This window comes from Oncorhynchus kisutch, linkage group LG14, assembly GCF_002021735.2.
Source record: "Oncorhynchus kisutch isolate 150728-3 linkage group LG14, Okis_V2, whole genome shotgun sequence".
Taxonomy (NCBI): domain Eukaryota; kingdom Metazoa; phylum Chordata; class Actinopteri; order Salmoniformes; family Salmonidae; genus Oncorhynchus; species Oncorhynchus kisutch.
Window position 1 is genome coordinate 38691335 of NC_034187.2, and position 22907 is coordinate 38714241.

At 42.8% G+C, this 22907-nt stretch overlaps 1 long non-coding RNA gene across 1 annotated transcript; it reads right to left on the bottom strand.

The window, feature by feature from the left end:
- Positions 1 to 9593: 9593 nt before the first annotated feature.
- On the bottom strand, positions 9594 to 12857 carry LOC116353375 (uncharacterized). Its single transcript, XR_004202785.1, has 2 exons — positions 12808 to 12857; positions 9594 to 10141 (listed from the first exon to the last, which is right to left on the bottom strand). It is a non-coding gene; the product is annotated as an uncharacterized LOC116353375 (long non-coding RNA).
- Between the last annotated feature and the right edge of the window lie 10050 nt (positions 12858 to 22907).

Consider the following 22907-nt stretch of genomic DNA (forward strand, 5'->3'; position numbering starts at 1 on the left):
CTGTTGGAATTCACTAAGAAAACATATTGAGGTTCCTTTTTCAGCATACAGCCTTCCTTGACGTTACACCAGCTCAACTCTAATCAGGGGAATCCAGAGAGGGTGTGGGACGTGGTGAGATCATTGCAGAGCAGTCATAGCTTAAGTTCCTAAGCACATTGTCACATCACCTGTTGTCATCCAGTAAGCTGTGCTTGCTGAGGTCCTTTAATTATAAATCAACATAACAAATTGTGTTTACTGTATTGTACAGCCGACGATTTGTGTACACTGTCTTGGGCTAATAAACATTATTGGGGAATCCATTCAGGGCCCCTAGCGCTGTGTAAGGCTGTGTGTAATGAGAGTGTGTTTAGTCTAGAGACTGGGACAAATGCTGATGGATTCTATGGCTGCAGGTCAGACACCCTTCTCTCTCTTAGTAAGGAAAGTTTAGGAAAAGTTTTTTCACTTTCAGAAGTTTTACTTGTGTGGAGAGTATGCATAAAACAACTCTTTGTTTTGGTATTTTACAAATATAATGTATTTTAGTTGATTTTCAGTTAGGAAAGTTAGTTTTAATTCCCTTTAAGAAGATTGTGGCATAAGATTTAACTGACCAATACTGACAGTGTGTCATTTGTGATTTGTTTATAACATTTTTACCAGGCGGCTGCAAATCATGATTTCTAAGAAGTGCAGGACTGTTTCTAGTCAAGCCGTGAGCCTGACCAGCCCATGCATGTCCTCTTCAGTTAGATAAGATTGGGTTCATTACAGGCCAGTCGGTGTGTAGAGGAGAAGAGAGCAGAGGGGCCTCCAATGTGGTTAGTGACTCTCAGACATATCCTGTACTCTGATGTTTTACTGGTTTATGATCTTTGCACCACAAGCCCAATTGTGACAGTTCAAAGCAGCCTCTCAGAATCGACGGCCTTCGGGGCTAAGCTCACGCAACACTATGTTAGGTCCTCTACCTCCTGTCGTTAGTGGTTCTAAATAACCCCAAATTAGACTCAGCATTTGGTAGCAATATATATTTTTTTATTTTTTATTTTTTATAATGAATAAATGAATGAATATGGTTTACATCATTATGATTACACTTTTTTGATAATATGCAGATGCTGCACGTTCTGGAAATATTATGTGTAATTTCTTGTAAGTATACATGTCATGAATCTGTTGATTTAGTTTTGTAGGCTACACAAGCAATGACACAATATTGGGGTCACATGACTACTGTTGACCCCCAAGATGCAATGGGCTATCTGACTGCCTGTATCAAAGGCCTAGCATACGTTCTACCTGGGGGGGGGGGGCAGGTAGCCTAGTGGTTAGAGTGTTGGGCCAGTAACCAAAAGGTTGCTAGATTAAATCCCTGAGCTGACAAGGTAAAAATCTGTCGTTCTGCCCCTGAGCAAGGCAGATAACCCACTGTTCCTAGGCTGTAAATAAGAATGTCTTCTTAACTGACTTGCCTGGTTAAAAAAACAAAAAACACCTTCTGTTCCACCCACAATGCAATTCATTTCACCCATGTACTGACATTGTACGCGAACCATTTGATCAAGTTTTATATGAGCCCACAATGACCACAGCATGTACATTTTAAAAAGTTACTTTCTGAATGCAGTTTTTATAGGCGAGTGTTGTTATTGCATGGTGCTATAAGAGTTGTTGTAGAAACCAAACCAAAAATCTAATGTAAAACATAAAGTATAGAAACTGCCGCATGGGACTTGGATCAAATGCTCAACTCCAGCATCAAAACAAGAGAGATGTTGCTTATAATCAGTTTATGAAACAATTTACTTATTCATTGGATTCTATTCATGAGTAATGTTACACCACATGACTGAACATACTGCAACAACATGCATTTTTAGGTATATCCCCACACATTAACAATTGACAAAACTGGAAATATATAATCATTTTGCTAATACAAATCTTAATACTGAGAGAGCGCGGGTCTTTAACAAGAATGAACCTCAGAAGAAAATGACCACAAAATAATGACAAACAATCAAAAACACATCAACATACTTTAGTAACTATTCAGGGTGCAGGCTGTAACCTTGAGAACAACAAAAACAAAATAGACCTACAATTGAGACAAACACCCGAAAGGACAATCTGAGCATTCACTCTTGTTTGAGTATTGACCAGATAAGATTGCTCAAAGTTATCAGCACAAGATAAATTCCCAGGGGAGCTCCAAAGAGGAGTTTCATCAATGTGCTGAGAGGGAAAGAGAATCAATGGCTCCGACCCCTGCTGACAAACAACCCACCAACAGCTCAATTCAAATGAGTGACATCACTAGAAGGGTCCTATTTAAATGAAAACCAATAACTGGATTCTCAGAATATCAGTCAAAAGTTGATATTTGTTTTACACTCTGAAGATGTAAATGTAAACAGAATAAAGTGCATTCATCTATATTTTTCACAGTAGATGGTCTCCTTCTAGACACATTTTTGTTGTTGTATATGGCTCTCCTGGTGGTTTCGCTTTTAATGCTGGATATCATTTGATGTCAAATAATATGGTCTGTTTTAACTGCATGGTGTGTAAAAATTCCCACAAGATACTGTATATGCGCAATATGCTATTATTTTAAACAGAACGGTTTCAATGGCTATAGGGTCAGTTCCGTTCGACTAAGTTTTATATATGCACATATAGACTGGTATTTTCCTCCTCTCCATAGGACGATACACTGCCCTTTCCTTCATGTCTCTTAAGGATTTCTCAGGCAGGCTTCAAGGGCGGATTTTCATATATGTCCTCTTTTGCAAATCCATCCACAGTTCCACACAATATGTTATGACAGTTATCTCTATCTGAACAGTAAAGGTCATTGGATGAGAGTTAAGGAAGGGAAAGGATAATCTGTCTCCATGCGAGAGCACTTAAAAACGATCTAAAAAAAAATCTATATTCTGTTTGATAATGAGTGTTTCAGACTAAAGAAGTGTCTCCAGTTGCAAGACCTCATCCTGGGTCATTTTATTGAGATGATGAGGTCAGGTAGGCAGGAAAGATGTGTCGAGGTTGAATTTGGAGTATGTCATTGGTGAACAGTTTTATGACAACACAGACGACATGTAACACAATGTCGTGTCAATTGCTAGATAGTTAGCTGACGTGATGACGTCATCGCTGTTCAAAGGCAATAACTGTTCAATTCTACCTGAAATCAGAAATCCCCCTTTCCTAAACCCAATTCCCACTTCTGGGACTTTTCAAGGAAAGTGTTTGTGTCGATAGACGTGCTGGAGATTACAGGACTAGTGTTACGAAGTCTGATGAAGCTAATGAGGAAGGGATGCACAGTTTTTAAGAAAACCAAGAGATGGAGATTTGTAATAAAAGTGTGAGCGGATTACCAACTTCTCTTATTCCAGAGTCTTCCTCTTTGATATCTGCATGCTAATCTCATTATAAGTGTCTGTCAAGCAGACATGCCAATTCAGTTTAACAAGATACCGCTTCCTGCACCTTTAGCTTCTCAGCTAGCTCTCTCTCTCTCTTTCTCTTTACAAATTAAAACTCACGAGAGGGTTTTGTGGAAACGACATATTCTAACAAGGGAAAAAAGGGGATTAGCTTCATCCACTTTTGATCGTTTAAACTCCTGACAACGGAAATTGTTTAAATGTGAATGTGTTTTCCTAGCTAATGTGTTCAATGTGACCACAGCACTGTTTAATGGTGTAATGACCCAAGAGGCTCGTAGTTGGTGCTCGGGGCTTTCCTCATGAAAAGTAGCAATAAACATCTGTGGTCAATAAATATTCACATTTTGAGTTGATTATTTTCCAGGGTTAAACATATGATTATTTCCAGTGAAGTCATGTTATGAGTCCCAGTTGATGATGCTGAGGCCCAAACAAGTCCACAAATCCCCACACTTAGGAATTCCTATCCCCTGAAGTTTAATACAATTGTTGTGGCAAAATATGTCAATTTAACACTTTGATGCAAATACATTTTTTTATTTAGTCTTGAAGATACTTTCAGGGATAAAATGAACAGAGCATCTAGCCCTCCGGTTGAACCTGAAGAGGAACCACTCATAATTGACACATCATTAACAAAGCTTATCAATAAATCTAATCAAATTTTATTGGTCACATACACATGGTTAGCAGATGTTAATGCGAGTATAGTGAAATCCTTCTGCATCTAGTTCCGACCATGCAGTAATATTTAACAAGTAATCTAACAATTTCACAACAACAAAGGAATGAATAAGAATATGTACATATGCATATAGGGATGAGCGATGGCCGAACGGCATAGGCAAGATGCAGAATATGGTATAGAGTACAGTATATACATATGAGATGAATAATGTAAGGTATGTAAACATTATATAATGTGGCATTGTTTAAAGTGACTAGTGATACATTTATGACATCAAATTTTTTAATATTAAAGTAGCTAGAGATTTGAGTCAGTATGTTGGCAGCAGCCACTCAATGTTAGTGATGGCTGTTTAACAGTCTGATGGCCTTGAGATAGAAGCTGTTTTTCAGTCTCTCGGTCCCAGTTTTGATGCACCTGTACTGACCTCGCCTTCTGGATGATAGCGGGGTGAACAGGCAGTGGCTCGGGTGGTTGTTGTCCTTGATGAACTTTTTGGCCTTCCTGTGACATCGGGTCGTGTAGGTGTCCTGGAGGGCAGGTAGTTTGCCGCAGGTGATGCATTGTGCAGACCTCACTACCCTCTGGAGAGCCTTACGGTTGTGTGCGGAGCAGTTGCCGTACCAGGCGGTGAAACAGCCCGACAGGATGCTCTCGATTGTGCATCTGTAAAAGTTTGTGAGTGTTTTTGGTAACAAGCAACATTTCTTCAGCCTCCTGACGATGAAGAGGCGCCGTTGCGCCTTCTTCATCATGCTGTCTGTGTGGGTGGACCATTTCAGTTGGTCCGTAATGAGTACGCACAGGAACTTAAAACTTTCAACCTTCTCCACTACTGTCCCATCGATGTGGATATGGGGGTGCTCCCTCTGCTGTTTCCTTAAGTCCACGATCATCTCCTTTATTTTGTTGACGTTGAGTGTTTTCCTGACACCACACTCCGAGGGCCTCACCTCCTCCCTGTAGGCCGTCTCGTCGTTGTTGGTAATCAAGCCTCCCACTGTAGTGTCGTCTGCAAACTTGATGATTGAGTTGGAGGCGTGCAGTCATGGGTGAACAGGGAGTACAGGGAGTACAGGAGAGGGCTGAGAACGCACCCTTGAGGGGCCCCAGTGTTGAGGATCAGCGGGGAGGAGATGTTGTTTCCTACCTTCACCACCTGGGGGCGTCCTGTCAGAAAGTCCAGGACCCAGTTGCACAGGGCTGGGTCGAGACCCAGGTTCTTGAGCTTAATGACGAGTTTGGAGGGTACTATGGTGTTAAATGCTGAGCTGTAGTTGATGAACAGCATTCTTACATAGGTATTCCTCTTGTCCAGATGGGTTAGGGCTGTGTGCAGTGTGATTGCGATTGCGTCATCTGTGGACCTATTGGGGTGGTAAGCAAATTGGAGTGTGTCTAGGGTGTCAGGTAGGGTGGAGGTGTTACGATCCTTGACTAGTCTCTCAAAGCACTTCATGATGACGGAAGTGAGTGCTATGAGGCGATAGTCATTTAGCTCAGTTACCTTAGCTTTCTTGGGAACAGGAACAATGGTGGCCCTCTTGAAGCATGTGGGAACAGCAGACTGGGATAGGGATTGATTGAATATGTCCGTAAACACACCAGCCAGCTTGTCTGCGCATGCTTTGAGGACACGGATAGAGATGCCGTCTGGCACGGCAGCCTTGCGAGGGTTAACTTGTTTAAATGTTTTACTCACGTTGGCTGCGATGAAGGAGAGCCCGCAGGTTTTGGTAGCGGCCCGTGTTGGTGGCACTGTATTGTCCACAAAGCAAGCAAAGAAGTTGTTTAGTTTGTCTGGGAGCAAGACATCGGGTTCCGCGATGGGGCTGGTTTTCTTTTGTAGTCCGTGATTGACTGTAGACCCGGCCACATACCTCTCGTGTCTGAGCCGTTGAATTGCCACTCTACTTTGTCTCTATACTGACGCTTAGCTTGTAGGATTGCCTTGCGGAGGGAATAGCTATACTGTTTGTATTTGGTCATGTTTCTGATCATCTTGCCCTGATTAAAAGCAGTGGTTCATGCTTTCGGTTTTGCGTGAATGCTGCCATCAATCCACGGTTTCTGGTTGGGGAAGGTTTCAATATTCGCCATGTGTACAACATCACCGATGCACTTGCTAATAAACTCGCTCACGGAAACAGCGTATAGATCAATGTTATTGTTCAACGCTATCCGGAACATATCCTAGTTCACGTGATCGAAGCAATTTTGAAGAGTGGAATCAGATTGGTCGGACCAGCGTTGAACAGACCTGAGCACGGGTGTTTTCTGTTTTAGTTTCTGTCTATAGGCTGGAAGCAACAAAATGGAGTCGTGGTCAGATTTGGCGAGGGAGAGCTTTGTATGTGTTGCGGAAGGTAGAGTAACAATGATCCAGGATTTTGCCGGCCTGGGTTGCGCATTCGATATGCTGATAATATTTAGGGAGCCTTGTTTTCAGATTATACTACAATAAATGCAGCCTCAGGATATGTCGTTTCCAGTTTACATAGAGTCCAATGAAGTTCTTTCAGGGCCGTCAAGGTGCCTGCTTGGGGGGATGTTATGATTATGATCGAAGAGAATTCTCTTGGTAGATAATGCGGTTGGCATTTGATTGTGAGGAATTCTAGGTCAGGTGAACAAAAAGACTTGAGTTCCTGTATGTTGTTATGATCACACCACCGCTCGTTAATCACACTTTGTGTGGTACACTAAACTGTTAGCCCAAAATATGTGCTTCATTCAACAGCTCCTCCTTTTCTCCCAAATAGGTTGGAGCAGAAGAACTTGAAAAATATCCACCAGAATCGTTCCTGAACTGTGTTATATAACAAGCTGATTGCATAAATATTACATTGGCTCTTAGACTCAACACATGGTCTCACTGGCGATCTATAACGTTCAACACCATGCTTGGGAATCAACCACCAACCACCTCACAGCAGGAGAGGTAGCTACATTTAGAGCTTTTAACAGCTTCACACACGTTCCTATATAGAGATATCTACAGGATATGACCTGGATGATCCCTCTCTGTCAATCACCGGGTAAGGCCTAATTTTACCTTTGAGACTAAATGCTGGGAGATCTTAAAGCCAATGGACCGCCAATACCTTAATCATGCATAATCTCGCTAGTCACAGCTTGGGGGGACATGGGGATGGACACATCACCCCAATTAGTGGTAGCCCTAGCTTTAAAACCTGTCATTAGACCATGTAACCAAACTGTCAGTCATCAGATCACATCCAATGTGCTGCCGTCTCCTCTCGCTGGCAGCCTTACAGCCTGTACAGAGGTCACATATAAGCACACAAACACATTCAGGCTGTATGCACACTGGTAGACACAAACACACACACATAGACACACACACATGGTGCAAACTGTGGCACGTTAATGTAATATCTATATAGAGTTTTCAGTCAAGCCACAGTGCTCAGGGCTGTATACTTCTAATAGGCTGACACACTGTATGCATTGCATTCGTCTAAGCATTCCTCTCCAAGCAGAGGGAGTGTTGCCTCACCCACAAAGTACGAGTAATGTTATACAGCAGAGCCCTCAGAGCTATATTTTGGGAATTTTTACTGAAATATGAATAAAATGTTATTGGGGCCTATCCTTTCCTTAATGAATGAGGTACTAAGGTATGTGCAAACATTTTATTTTTTAATTTTTTAAAATTCTTTATTTAACCAGGTTAGCTAATTGAGAACAAGTTCTCATTTACAACTGCGACCTGGCCAAGATAAAGCAAAGCAGTGCGACACAAACAACAACACAGAGTTACACATGGAATAAACAAGCGTACAGTCAATAACACAATAGAAAAAAAGAAAGTCTATATACAGTGTGTGCAAATAGCATGAGGAGGTAAGGCAATAAATAGGCCATAGTAGTGAAGTAATTTCAATTTAGCAGATTAACACTGGAGTGATGGATGAGCAGATGATGATGTGCAAGTAGAGATACGGGTGTGCAAAAGAGCAGAAAAGTAAATAAAAACAATATGGGGATGAGGTAGGTAGATTGGGTGGGCTATTTACAGAAGGACTATGTACAGCTGCAGCGATCGGTTAGCTGCTCAGATAGCTGATTTTTAAAGTTAGTGAGGGAAATATAAGTCTCCAGCTTCAGCGATTTTTGCACTTCGTTCCAGTCACTGGCAGCAGAGAACTGGAAGGAAAGGCGGCCAAAGGGGGTGTTGGCTTTGGGGATGGCCAGTGAGATATACCTGCTAGAGCGCGTGCTACGAGTGGGTGTTGTTATCATGACCAGTGAGCTGAGATAAGGAGGAGCTTTACCTAGCATAGACTTATAGATGACATACATTAAATGTAAGCATATCTATCAACACGGTATGCAGATATCATCCCGCTGGAGTTTTAAAGACGACGTGGTCTTTTCTGGTCGACAGAAGAGCATTAAGCGTTATCTTGGCTAGGTGCTAACCATTAAGCCCAGAACAGTAAGACAGGGTCAACCTGAATGACAGGCCGGGATGAATATCATTTTCAGAGGAAACGATAAAGCGGGGGTCTTGTTCGGCGCACTCAAAACAGAATCATAATTTTTCTAGTGGCGTCAAAGGCTCCAACATGTTTTCATTCTTCATCTCCATAGTAAAGCAAGGAGGGGTCACATAAAGGAGGACATTGACCACAGCCGAGAGATTGATGGTCGGAATGGACACGCCAAGAGGACCTCTGTTAAGTCAAGGCACCCATTCAGCGTTAATGAAAAAGAGTTACAGTAAATCATCTTATGGACTAATCTATTAGCAATAATGAATTCACGCTGGCACGTTTAACCTTAGCTTTGCAATTCATTATATCTGAGATTAACAAGGGATGGAATTTAAGTGAACTGTCTGCTGGGAATTATGTCGAAGGGGCTCGTTGTCAATCACTGTATTGTGTTCCAATGGCTCCCCATTTAGACAGAGAGGAATTGGCTTGCCCATTTACTGCTTCTCCTCGCTCTGCTAAGATGGTTAACTCTTCATTACCCGAATTAAAGGCATCCATCTCCTCTGGCTTCTGCCCCATTGCAATGACCTCTACCTGTCAAAACTTTAATGTACGCCGCTTGAGTGATGGATGATACCACCAACCCCATTGTCAAAATTATCAAGCGACTGTCCAACCCACTCCAATTCATCTCCATCTCTGGGGCCGGCGCCACTGGCCATGATTTAACAATTGCGTCACACGTGCTAATTTCATCTCATAGAAATTAGAAACAACCTCTTAATTAAATGCCTATAATTGTTGGGAGAGTTTACAGGGATCACCCCCAAAGCTTTTAACACAGCTTTGCGAGAGCATATTGTCGATATTCCTATATGACATGTTGTTTCAGGGCTCCTCCAAGGCTCCAACCGATACTAGAGAGGGGATGGATATAGGATCCATATACTGTATGATCCACCAGGAAGAGATGAGAAGAAAAACATGTTGATCTGGTTAAAAATCAGAACGCTTTAATAGTACAGTGAAGGATAAAGCATCCTGGTGTTTGTAAATCATAGTATGAATACACTTACAATTACATCATTTTGGTTCTTGATTAAATCAATGGCTCCATGCAAACTAAGTTGGTGTGCCAATCATGTTTTTTTTATGTTCAAGATTGGCACAAGACCTAACTGTTTGTGAGGGAACCTTAGTTGTCAGACTAACATAGCACTCTCTCAGTCAACTTAGTATTTGCATCACCTTTAGACAAATGTAAATATTCAAGCACATGCTAGCCGTCATCCATAATGCATGTTAGAAGTGGTCCCAGGCCTGTCTGACCTCTTGTTCCCCCTTTTCTCTCCCAGACAGATGCAGAGAGCACTCCATGCACAGCTCACTTCCTCAAAAAGAGAGTTATGGCTTCCTGGGAGAGGCATGCTGGAGGCTGAGACGTCCCCAGGAGCCAAGAGGAATCAGAAGGAGTAGACAGGTACCTTTGGTGAGGGCCCATCCCATCCCAGATCTCTCCTCTCCCTCAGAGTTCCACCATGTACCTGTCAAGGGGTCAGGAGGGCAGAGGAGGTTCAGATGGTGTGTGACCCCGGTGACAGGTTCCGGAATGTGTTTGGTTGGGGAGGGTGTGTGTCTATGTGTGTGTCTGTGTGCGTGTCTGTGTCTGAGTCAAGTAAGATCTTGTAGAGGAGGTATAAACAACAACACTGCAACCCAAAACTGCAGACCCCGAAACCAGAGCAGAGACAGATGGAACGAGAGAGAGAGCAGCTCTTGCCTGCCTGGCATGCAAACGATGAGCTTATCATACCCAAGGAGGTGACCATTGCATGTAACAGCCCATTCAGGCTTATGACTCAATCAGAGCGGCTTATGGCGCTTAGGTAATTATTTAATCAGAGAGTGGATGTGTCAATAGAAGTCGACAAGAGATTAATTATAAGTCTGAGGATGGCTTGAGCTTGCTTTTTACTGGTCTTCCCACCCAGCGGCATACAGCAGCAGCAGCAGTGGCTGATGGGATGACTGCGGTTGGAGAGTGGAGAGTGACAGCTCTGGCGGAGCAGGAATAATCACGAGAGGGCTAACACTCTCTCCCCAGCCAATGATCGGTATTAATACCGACGCATTCCTCGATTCAAACGTTTAATTAGCCATATTAAGGCCGCGTGGCACTTAGCGCGTAGCGAGATAAAGGAAAAAACACCACCACCCACCACCCTTTTCCCCATGCAGGATCTAGGGCCATCCTAGATATCACTGGCGGCTGACTGGGGGTGTCTTTAGCGGTAACTCCTGTAGCTCTGGCGGCACGCTAAGATGATATAAAGGGGCTTTTCATGACTGCTAGGCCAGTCGCAGCACAGAGAATGTGCATGAGTCAGTCGTCAGTCAGCCCATACTTGGTAACCTGCTTTTATTTATAGAGGCGTTTGGGAAGGATGAAAGGAGGACCGGAGGACTCTCGCTGAACGTTATCACCTCACGGCTGATTAGTGACACCTGACAAGGGCTGACGTTGACTTTTACATAGCTAACTGTTCCGATTAAAGAGTGCAATGACACTAACGCAGTGCCATATTCGTTTTGGCCGTTTCTTATCCATTCCCGTTGCTTGTTTTGGCTGGGAGGAAACAGGATGTATGATTTATAACCTGGGGGGGGAGAGAGTAGAATGAGGGGCAAGTTGAGACGGATGCCCAATTCCAAAGTTGTTGTTAACTACCAAAACATGTTACGAGCCCAGATAGAGAGAGAGAAATGGCAACAAAAAAAACGAGCGAGGGGAAGCTAAATCAAATCAAATCAAATGTTATCAAATCAAATTGACTACTGTCAAATGTTATTTGTCACATGCGCCGAATACAACAGGTGCATAGGCCTTACAGTGAAATGCTTACTTACGTGTTAAGAAAGTATTTACTAAATAAACTTAAGGAAACAATAAATAAATACAAATAAAATATAAATTAAAAAAACGAATAATTAAAGGGCAACAATACAATGTATGCTCGATGCTCGAGGTACAGATTCAATGTGTTTGGGCACAGGTTAGTCGAGGTAGTACATGTAGGTAGAGGTAAAGTGACTATGCATAGATAATAAACACAGAGTAGCAGCAGTGTAAAAATGGGGGGGAGCCATTTGATTAGCTGTTCAGGAGTCTTATGGCTTGGGGGTAGTGCAGCTGTGGAACATTTTGAGGATATGTGGACCCATGCCAAATCTTTTCAGTCTCATGATGGGGGATTAGGCGTTGTCGTGCCGTCGTCACTGGCTTGGTGTGCTTGGACCATGACAGTTCTTTGGTGATGTGGACACCAAGGAACTTGAAGCTCTCAACCTACTCCACCACAGCCCCGTCGATGAGAATGGAGGCATGCCCGGCCCTCCTTTTCCTGTAGTCCACAATCATCTCCTTTGTTTGATCACGTCAAGGGAGAGGTTGTTATCCTGGCACTCTGACCTCCTCCCTATATGCCAGGCCTGTGCAACTCCAGTCCTCGGGGACCTGATTGGTGTCACACCTTTTCCCCAGCTAACACACCAATCAGGACCCCGAGAACTGGAATTGCCCAGGCCTGCTATAGGCTGTCTCATCGTTGTCCGTGATCAGGCCTACCACTGTTGTGTCATCGGAAAACATCATGATGGTATTGGAGTCGTGCTTGGCCATACAGTCATGGGTGAACAGGGATTACAGGAGGGGACTAAGCATACACCACTGAGGGGCCCCAGTGTTGAGGATCAACATAGAAGATGTGTTGTTACCTACCCTTACCACCAGGATCCAGTTACAGAGGGAGGTGTTTAGTCTCAGGGTCCTTAGCTTAGTGATGAGCTTTGAGGGCACTATGGTGTTGAATGCTGAGCTGTAGTCAATGAATAGCATTCGCACGTAGGTGTTCCTTTTTGTCCCGGTGGGAAAGGGCAGTGTAGAGTGCAATAGTGATTGCATCATCTGTGGATCTGTTGGGGTGGTATGCAGATTGGAGTGGATCTAGGGTTTCTTGGGTAATGGTGTTGATGTGAGCCATGACCAGCCTTTCAAAGCACTTCATGACTACAGATGTGAGTGATATGGGTCAGTAGTCATTTAGGCAGGTTACCTTGGTGTTCTTGGGCACAGGGACTATGGTGGTCTGCTTGAAACATGTATTACAGACTCGGTCAGGGACAGGTTGAAAATGTCAGTGAAGACACTTACCCGTTGGTCAGCGCATGCTTGGAGTACACGTCCTGGTAATCCGTCTTGCCCTGCGGCCTTGTGAATGTTGACCGATTTTAAGGTCTTACTCAAATCGGCTACAGAGAGCGTGATCACACAGTTGTCCGGAACAGCTGTTGCGCTCATGTATGCTTCAGTGTTGCTTTCCTCGAATAATTATTACCGCAGTGAGACTTGTGACCTCTTCTGGGTTCTTTCCTCTCCTTTCTGAACAGGAACTAAATTACACACCGGGAGAAAATAAGTCTTCCCCTCAACGATTGTAAAAGCTTTGTGATCTCCCATTGCTTTGACATCCCTAAGAAATACAGTGAGCCTTCACACTACTGTGTTCCTGTCATTAAAGAAAAAGAGGAAAGCAAAGCAAAGCAAAGCAGAGAGAAGTGGTAGCAGGGGGATAGGGAGGGGAGGAGCTTGGTAGAGGGCTGTCAGAGAGCTGGCTATGTGGAGGTGAAGCCAGAGACAGGCAGCCCTAGGCAGCACTAGGCAGGCAGATGGAGGAGTTGGTCTGTGGTGGTGGAGCAAGGGCCCCCTACCCCTAATTCTCAGCTGTACTATGTGTGCTATGTATAAAATGCATTGGCAGGGATCCATGTCCTTCAACTCCCTGTGTACCCACTCTCAGCCACCCTGGCCAGCTGTGCTTGTGCTAGCTCACTGGGCCCCGACAGTTGGGATCAAAACAACACGTGAACCAGTCGTGACACGGACCCTCCTCGTCAAAACATGTGAACAGCCCGCGACATGGCTTCTCAATATCACTGGGGGCGAGGTGTGTGTGCGTGTGTGGTGCACTCAAATGCATGTGTGTACGTGCCTGAGCACAGACGCTGTGGCGACTGCCCTATCAACCAAGCGATGGCTAACGTGTTAGTCAGCTATCATATTACACTGTGATTGCGCCACACACGTATTGCTTTCGCTCATCATGGAAACACAACGTGAACCAACATGAGACATCCAGCCTTCTGTACTCATCAAGGGAGAGCTCAGAGAATTATACACATAGGCCCTGTTGGAAGACTTATAAAATGCAATCTGTCATCCCTTCCTTGAAGTAATCACTGACCTGACATTAAATAATTGGTAAAAGCATTGCAGTGGAAAGCTTGCTTACACCTATCTAGTCATGTCAGATCAGTGATTACTTCAAGGAAGGGAGTTAGAAAGGACACAGTTTATGTATTCAAACAGGACGATAGACTGTGGACTTCACATAGGCTACAGAGGTTTGATATTGGATATTGCTGGTTACCTTCCCACCCATGGGAACTATAGGCAGGAAATGTAGTGCACTCAGTTTGATTGTCTTGGAACAGAGTATGTGCAGGGACACTGGGATGGTAGAACCATCAGATAGCATAGACCTGCTTGTTTTCTCAGTCTATACAGGTGTTTTCAATGAAAGATCCCATTGTATGGAAAGCATTTAAGATGTAGAGAGAAAGGAGAAAGATAAATAAGGAGAGTAAAGGATGAGAAAAACATCAATGCTGAGACAGATGAAGTCTCAATAAATTATTAAATGCTTTGATAGTTCTGAATGGAAAGAAGCCTGCAGTCTTTTTGATGGAAATATTGTCATGATATTTTAGTTGGCAGAAAACTATGGTGAGCATGAATATCCCTATTATAATGACTTGACCACATCAACACGCCATGTATTTCTGAGAAACTTCGGTGTCCTTCAAATTTTAATTCAAGCTTCATGTGGATGTCAATTTAATAATACAATTTGGATAGTACAACGTTATGTGTAATTTATATTCATTCATATACAGTGGGGTCCAAAATGATTGGCACCCTTGGTAAAGATAAGCAAAAAAGACTGTATAAAACAAATACAAATACTGAGCTATATTGTATACAAAAATGAGGAAATTATGTTATTTTATACTAATATAATTTTGATTTAGTTGAACAAGTAATAAAAAAATAAAAGTACAAACAAAGGGGTCGAAATTATCGCACCCTTGTTTTCAGTACTCCAATACCCTCACCTTGCGAGGATAACAACACTTTTTCTAAAATGTTTTATGAGATTGGAGTACACATTGGGAGGGTTCTTAGACATTCCTCCTTACAGAATATTTTCAGATCCTTGATATCCTTCGTCTGCGCTTATGGACTGCCCTCTTCAATTCAATTTTCTATATATATATATATAAATATATACACTACTGTTCAAAATTTTGTGGTCACTTAGAAATGCCCTTGTTTTTGATTGAAAAGGTTTAAAAAATTGTCCATTAAAATAATATGAAATTGATCAGAAATACATAGTTTCATAGGCGTACAGAGGCTCATTATCAGCAACCATCACTCCTGTGTTCCATTGGCACCTTGTGTTAGCTAGTCCAAGTTTATCATTTTAAAAGGCTTATTGATCATTAGAAAACCCTTTTATTGAGATAAACTTTTGTTATTGACCAAATACTTATTTTCCACCATAATTTGCAAATAAATTCATAAAAAATCCTACAATGTGACTTTCTGGATTTTTTTTCTCATTTTGTCTGTCATAGTTGAAGTCTACCTACGATGAAAATTACAGGCCTCTCTCATCTTTTTAAGTGGGAGAACTTGCACAATTGGTGGCTGACTAAATACTTTTTTTGCCCCACTGCATATATACAGTATATATATAGTTTAGTGACTTTTTCCTAACTCTCATATAGTAAAGGCTTCCTTTTTCTTTGACTTTCACTTCCTTTTCAAGTGGAAATGTTTTCAATTGTATATGAACCAAACGTGAGTAGAAAATTACAATACAGTGCTACCATGTCCCCATAGGAAGAAGATGAGTTGACAGCTGAGGGTGGGTTTCAGTGTTCCAAACAGGGTCAGGTCTTGGTGGTGTGCCGCTGCACCTTGGTGCATAACCATGGCAGACGGAGACCGTGTGAGTGACAGGTACAGGCAGAGGAAGCACCCAAGGTTACGTCATGTACTGTAAATACATTTGACTTACAGCTAAATCATATCAGATCTGAAGCATTTCTTTTTTATCATGCTCGTGGTTCTCCAACTGAGTCATAGTCCTATTTCTTGAATCCAATAATAGATGTAAATAGGATTCAGAATGCATCAGAGTAGCCACAGCATTCTTGTGTGTTATAATGTAGGTTAGTATACACGTGATGTTTTCTTGACTCTGGCCCTAGATCTATGCCAAGAATTGTGTACCACCTAAACAATGATATCAGGCACTTTTGGCTTGTTCATATCAAATCAAAGTTTATTGGTCGCGTTTAATATAGTGTTCATTATTTGCTCTACTGGTTTGTCACGTTTCATAAAACCAATATGTCGTCATAGTCATGTAATACAGTAAATAATGTCACCAAAGGTGACATATACTGTAATTAATATGTCTTCTTAACTGACATAACTAGAATGATTTATGTAATTACAGTATTTTTTTAATATTATAATGAGACCGGGGAAAAGAACTACGATGCTCAACCACCTCATATTGCATCAGCCTCTATAATTATATTAGCGTAAATATGAACACTAGTCCTATAGACATAACCAAATCAACATTTGATTGTCCATTCCACGTAAATGTCATGAATGCCTAGATAAACATTGAAAGGTATATTCCAAGACGTCGTTGTGAGGGATGGAGATTCTCATCTATTATATTCCAGGGTTATGAGAAAACGTTACCTGAATGACCTGTCTATTATTATTGGCATTAATGAATAATAATTACGATCATTTCTTTACCTAAGCCATAAACTTTGACATTTTTGAGGCTATATTCTCAAAATATTGCGCTGAATAGCACTCCACTGACCATATGTCACTTGTAAAATTATTATTAAGTGTGATTGATGTGTAGCATTTACAATTAGAGCGGTATAATTGAATATAGTGACCATTTTGGCAGAGCAGACATGGTGAGCAAAAGGCCAGCTACATGCAGGCTCATGGCGGCTCATGACTCCTGCTTTCATAGGCTTGGACCAAAAACACAATACATGCTGAGAGTCTTTTCTCTGCCATTGTTTACCTTGAATTCCCCAGGTGTTCTAAAAATGTGGAAGTTTTATATTGTAGTTAACGGGTGGTCACGCTTTAAAAAAAAGAAAATAAATTATTTCACCTTTATTTAACCAGGTAGGCTAGTTGAGAACAAGTTCTCATTTGCAACTGCGACCTGGCCAAGATAAAGCATAGCAGTGTGAACAGACAACACAGAGTTACACATGGAGTAAACAATTAACAAGTAAATAACACAGTAGAAAAAAGGGGAGTCTATATACATTGTGTGCAAAAGGCATGAGGAGGTAGGCGAATAATAATAATGCAATTTTGCAGATTAACACTGGAGTGATAAATGATCAGATGGTCATGTACAGGTAGAGATATTGGTGTGCAAAAGAGCAGAAAAGTAAATAAATAAAAACAGTATGGGGATGAGGTAGGTAAAAATGGGTGGGCTATTTACCAATAGACTATATACAGCTGCAGCGATCGGTTAGCTGCTCAGATAGCAGATGTTTGAAGTTGGTGAGGGAGATAAAAGTCTCCAAATTCAGCGATTTTTGCAATTCGTTCCAGTCACAGGCAGCAGAGAACTGGAACGAAAGGCGGCCAAATGAGGTGTTCGGCTTTAGGGATGATCAGTGAGATACACCTGCTGGAGCGCGTGCTACGGATGGGTGTTGCCATCGTGACCAGTGAACTGAGGTAAGGCGGAGCTTTACCTAGCATGGACTTGTAGATGACCTGGAGCCAGTGGGTCTGGCGACGAATATGTAGCGAGGGCCAGCCGACTAGAGCATACAAGTCGCAGTGGTGGGTGTTATAAGGTGCTTTAGTGACAAAACGGATGGCACTGTGATAAACTGCATCCAGTTTGCTGAGTAGAGTGTTGGAAGCAATTTTGTAGATGACATCGACGAAGTCGAGGATCAGTAGGATAGTCAGTTTTACTAGGGTAAGTTTGGCGGCGTGAGTGAAGGAGGCTTTGTTGCGGAATAGAAAGCCGACTCTTGACTTGATTTTCGATTGGAGATGTTTGATATGAGTCTGGAAGGAGAGTTTACAGTCTAGCCAGACACCTAGGTATTTATAGATGTCCACATATTCAAGGTCGGAACCATCCAGGGTGGTGATGCTGGTCAGGCGTGCGGGTGCAGGCAGCGAACGGTTGAAAAGCATGCATTTGGGTTTACTAGCGTTTAAGAGCAGTTGGAGGCCACGGAAGGAGTGTTGAATGGCATTGAAGCTCGTTTGGAGGTTAGATAGCACAGTGTCCAAGGACGGGCCGGAAGTATATAGAATGGCGTTGTCTGCGTAGAGGTGGGTCAGGGAATCGCCCGCAGCAAGAGCAACATCATTGATATATACAGAGAAAAGAGTCGGCCCGAGGATTGAACCCTGTGGCACCCCCATAGAGACTGCCAGAGGACCGGACAGCATGCCCTCCGATTTGACACACTGAACTGTCTGCAAAGTAATTGGTGAACCAGGCAAGGCAGTCATCCGAAAAACCGAGGCTAATGAGTCTGCCGATAAGAATATGGTGATTGACAGAGTCGAAAGCCTTGGCAAGGTCGATGAAGACGGCTGCACAGTACTGTCTTTTATCGATGGCGGTTATGATATCGTTTAGTACCTTGAGCGTGGCTGAGGTGCACCCGTGACTGGCTCGGAAACCAGATTGCACAGCGGAGAAGGTACGGTGGGATTCGAGATGTTCAGTGACCTGTTTGTTGACTTGGCTTTCGAAGACCTTAGATAGGCAGGGCAGGATGGATATAGGTCTGTCACAGTTTGGGTCCAGGGTGTCTCCCCCTTTGAAGAGGGGGATGACTGCGGCAGCTTTCCAATCCTTGGGGATCTCAGACGATATGAAAGAGAGGTTGAACAGGCTGGTAATAGGGGTTGCAACAATGGCGGCGGATAGTTTCAGAAATAGAGGGTCCAGATTGTCAAGCCCAGCTGATTTGCACGGGTCCAGGTTTTGCAGCTCTTTCAGAACATCTGCTATCTGGATTTGGGTAAAGGAGAACCTGGAGAGGCTTGGGCGAGTAGCTGCGGGGGGGGGCTTGAACTGCCTCTCCCTCAGAAACAATTAATAAACCATAAACAGCCTAATGTCTTCTCAACTGCGCATTTGTTTCACACCATTTTCACGCCGAGAAGAAAGGCCCTCATTCCTGGGAGTTTATTTAACTTCCAATTCTACACTGCGGTTGAGCAAATAACCCCTCAGCATCTTGACCAACACGAGAGAGCGTTATGGTAATCGACCGTAACTAGACCATAGTGTTTAACCTCATGTCCTCAACTCCTGATGCTTGCTACAGTACATGAACACCTAATCCATTCCAAAACAATAGGTTGTTTCAAGTGGAAACTTGTCCAAACGTGAGAGGAGTAAATATAGCTATAGCCGACTGAAGGGCAGCGAGTGAGAAGATGTCTGGTTCAGTGTGCCATTAAAGGATCCATTGAGCACAGGAACTCAGCTTATGTAACCCACTGCCAATTGTAAATGTATGATTAGATCACAACCTTGCTGACTACTTTAAAGTTCAAAGTTCAGGGTTCACATGCTCTATTTTACTTCATCGGCAAGGAACAATGGGGGTGCTGTACCAATTCTAATCCTTTAACAGGCCCTTATTTTTGTATAGCTTTTCATTGCAAAATAAATAAATAAATTACTTTTACCTTAGTTGTCGGGAAAAGGCAATGAAATAACACAATATTATGACATATTATATCACGATGATGAATCATTTGCCTACTGAAATTTAGAAAAAAGAGTATATACCATTGTATTTTATGATAACACAAGTACTCAACTTTCAGGTAAGTACCTTAAAGGGGCAATCTGCATTTGCTACATACATTATTTGGAATTATATACACTACCGGTCAAAAATTTTAGAACACCTACTCATTCTTTTGACTGGCAGTGTATACCCATTGATTCTTGAAGAATTACAACTTATAAATGCCTCAAGAGCTTAGTTCAACTGTCAAAATCAGAACCCAAAATATATGCTTGTTTTACTCCAATGTTGGTAAATGTAAACAAACACTATATACCCAGCAAACCAAAATTAGTTCTCTGAAGTTTAATGTGTTCAGAAACGTTCTTGCAAAATCAGGAACATTTTTAATTCAAACATTCTATAATCATCAGCATGACTGGACAAATGTGTTATTTGTCCAGTCATTATCATCCTAATGTTAGATAAAACCCTAATTAGAACTTAATGGGCATCTCATCAAATGTTCTGGGAATTCCTCAAAAGCTTAAAACTACAATTGGTCAGCCATTGCATCCATAGCGCTGTCTATGACTTTTCTCCAGGCCCATGCCCAAGCTTTTTTTCATTTTTTTTACCAAATCAGAGGTGGTGTGACTGTTTCACCTAAGGATTGCCCCTTTAAGCCTCATCTCACCCCTCAGAGCTAATATTTGGACTTCCATTACACTTGGTTTACCCTACCCATGTTGCTCTAGTGGGGGGTCAAAGGGCACCCATCCATCAGAAAGACGTCAGCCATCACTGAGTATCTGTGACCCTTCCTCTGGCCCTCAGCTTTCATCTGTCTCTCTGATTAGTTTGGCCATATGAAAGGAACTTAAAAAATGAAATGCCAACAGACCAGTCCCCCAAGAGACTCTCTGCTCCTCTTCAACAACATATACATCCTAGGTCTGCAGTGCACGGGCTAGCCCAGCACAGGTTAGCCCACAGCAATCCCACATCAGCCCCACATGGTCTAACCCAGCACGGGCTAGGGTACACCAGCCCAACACAAGCTATCCCACAACAAACCCACATCAGCCCAACAGGGGCTAGCCTACACACTCCCTCAACAAGCCCACACAAGCCTCACATGGTCTAGCCTACACCAGCCCACACCAAGCCCAACATGGGCTAGCCCACACCAGCCCAGCACAGGCTAGCCTACACCAGCCCAACACAGGCTAGCCTACACCAAGCCCAACACGAGCTAGCCTACACCAGCCCAACATTGACTAGCCTACACCAGCCCAAAGTGTGTGCCCGCAGGCTTGGAGGGAAGCAAAAGTCATTCTGCTACCTAAGAATAGTAAAGCCCCCTTTACTGCCTCAAATAGACAAACAATCAGCCGGTTACCAACCCTTAGAAAACTTTTGGAAAAAATGGTGTTTGACCGGATACAATGCTATTTTACAGTAAACAAATTGACAACATACTTCCAGTATGCTTATAGGGAAGGACATTCAACAAGCACAGCTTGACTGATGATTGGCTGAGAGAAATTTATGATAAAAAGATTGTTGGGCTGTTTTGGTATACTTTGCGGCTTTTGACATTATCGATCGTACTGTAGTCTGCTGCTGGAAAACGTATGTGTTATGGCTTTACACCCCCTGCCATATTGTGGATAAAGAGTTACCTGTCTAACAGAACACAGAAGGTGTTCTTTAATGGAAGCCTCCCCATCATAATCCAGGTAGAATCAGTAATTCCCCAGGGCACCTTACATTTTTCAATCTTTACTAATGACATGCCACTGTGTGTGTATATGTATGCTGATGACTCAACACTATACACATCAGCTACTATAGCGACATCAAAGCTTAACCCTTTCACGCGTGAGTTCCAAATATCTCTAACCGTCGCCCCTGCATGAGTTTTTTCATGTGCGTAATGTCAGAATGCTCTCACTGTTCCAGAATGTGATTGTCACGCAACAGCACAGTTACCCGTGCTGCCCTCAAACCAAGGCATGCTGCCTGCTAATTATCTATATGCTATATTTCAAATGATTTTCTAACAACAGTTTGAATTGAGGTTGAATTCAAATTAATCCTCGTGAATTTGCATATGAAGTAGACCATTTCACTGTTGCGGACAATTTATGTTTGTGGCTTTACTGCGAGGACAAACTTATCTCTTCAACGAGAGCCCAAGCACTTCCCTAGTGTTCCCCCAGATCAAGTATGAAGACGTTGCAACGTTTTCCCCCAGCACATTTTCTGGCTGGTGCCCGCATTGACTTCATGGTTGTTTTCCTTACAAACATGTGTGCGTTCCTATCAACTGCTTGGAGTAACCCTGGATTGTAAAAGTGTCATGGTCAAAACATATTGATACAACAGTGGCTATGATGGGGAGAAGTCTGTCCATAATAAAGTGCTGCTCTAGCTTCATAAGAGCACTATCAACAAGGCAGGTCCTACAGGCTCTAGTTTTGTCACCTGTACTACTGTTCAGTCATGTGGTCCACAAAAAAGGGACTTAGGAAAATTGCAATTGGCTCACAACAGGGCAGCACGGCTGGCCCTTGGATGTATACAGAGAGCTACCATTAATAACATGCATGTCAATCTCTTCTGGCTCAAAGTAACATTACGATGAAATAGTGGTGATCATTTTATGGCGATCAAAAAAGAGTGACATTTGAATACCATCACAGAAGCTTCACTATTCGCTGAAAACCGCCCGAACAAGGAGAGGCAACGACTTCGGGAGAAGTCGTGGCAATCTTCCAAGTTGGTTTGTTGTTTACTTGTGTACTTACTACCTATCAAGACTTGCAGCCCCACTGTTCCAATGCATTGTGGCTGTGAAATTCCTGAGAAGTGTACAGCAAATTCTACTAGATGACGATAACATCCTGGCATACTATAACCCTTTAATTTGTTTTCACATACTGAGAATGCATCATGCGCGAACGTGTTTTTACCCCCGGCATTTCGTTGATTTCAGTAGGGCATCCCCATATCTAATTGATCAGCTGTTGATCAAAGCCGAATTAGTATGACATCTGGGCATATGACATCTGGGTATAATAGTTTTTGTTTCAACATACGGCCTACTATCTAGGATGCAAGTATGGGTATTTGGACATGGCCTCTCTCTCTCTCTCTCTCTCTCTCTCTCTCTCTCTCTCTCTCTCTCCTCTCTCTCTCTCTCCTCTCTCTCTCTCTCTCTTCTCTCTCTCTCTCTCTCTCTCTCTCTCTCTCTCTCTCTCTCTCTCTCTCCTCTCTCTCTCTCTCTCTCTCTCTCTCTCTCTCTCTCTCTCTCTCTCTCTCTCTCTCTCTCTCTCTCTC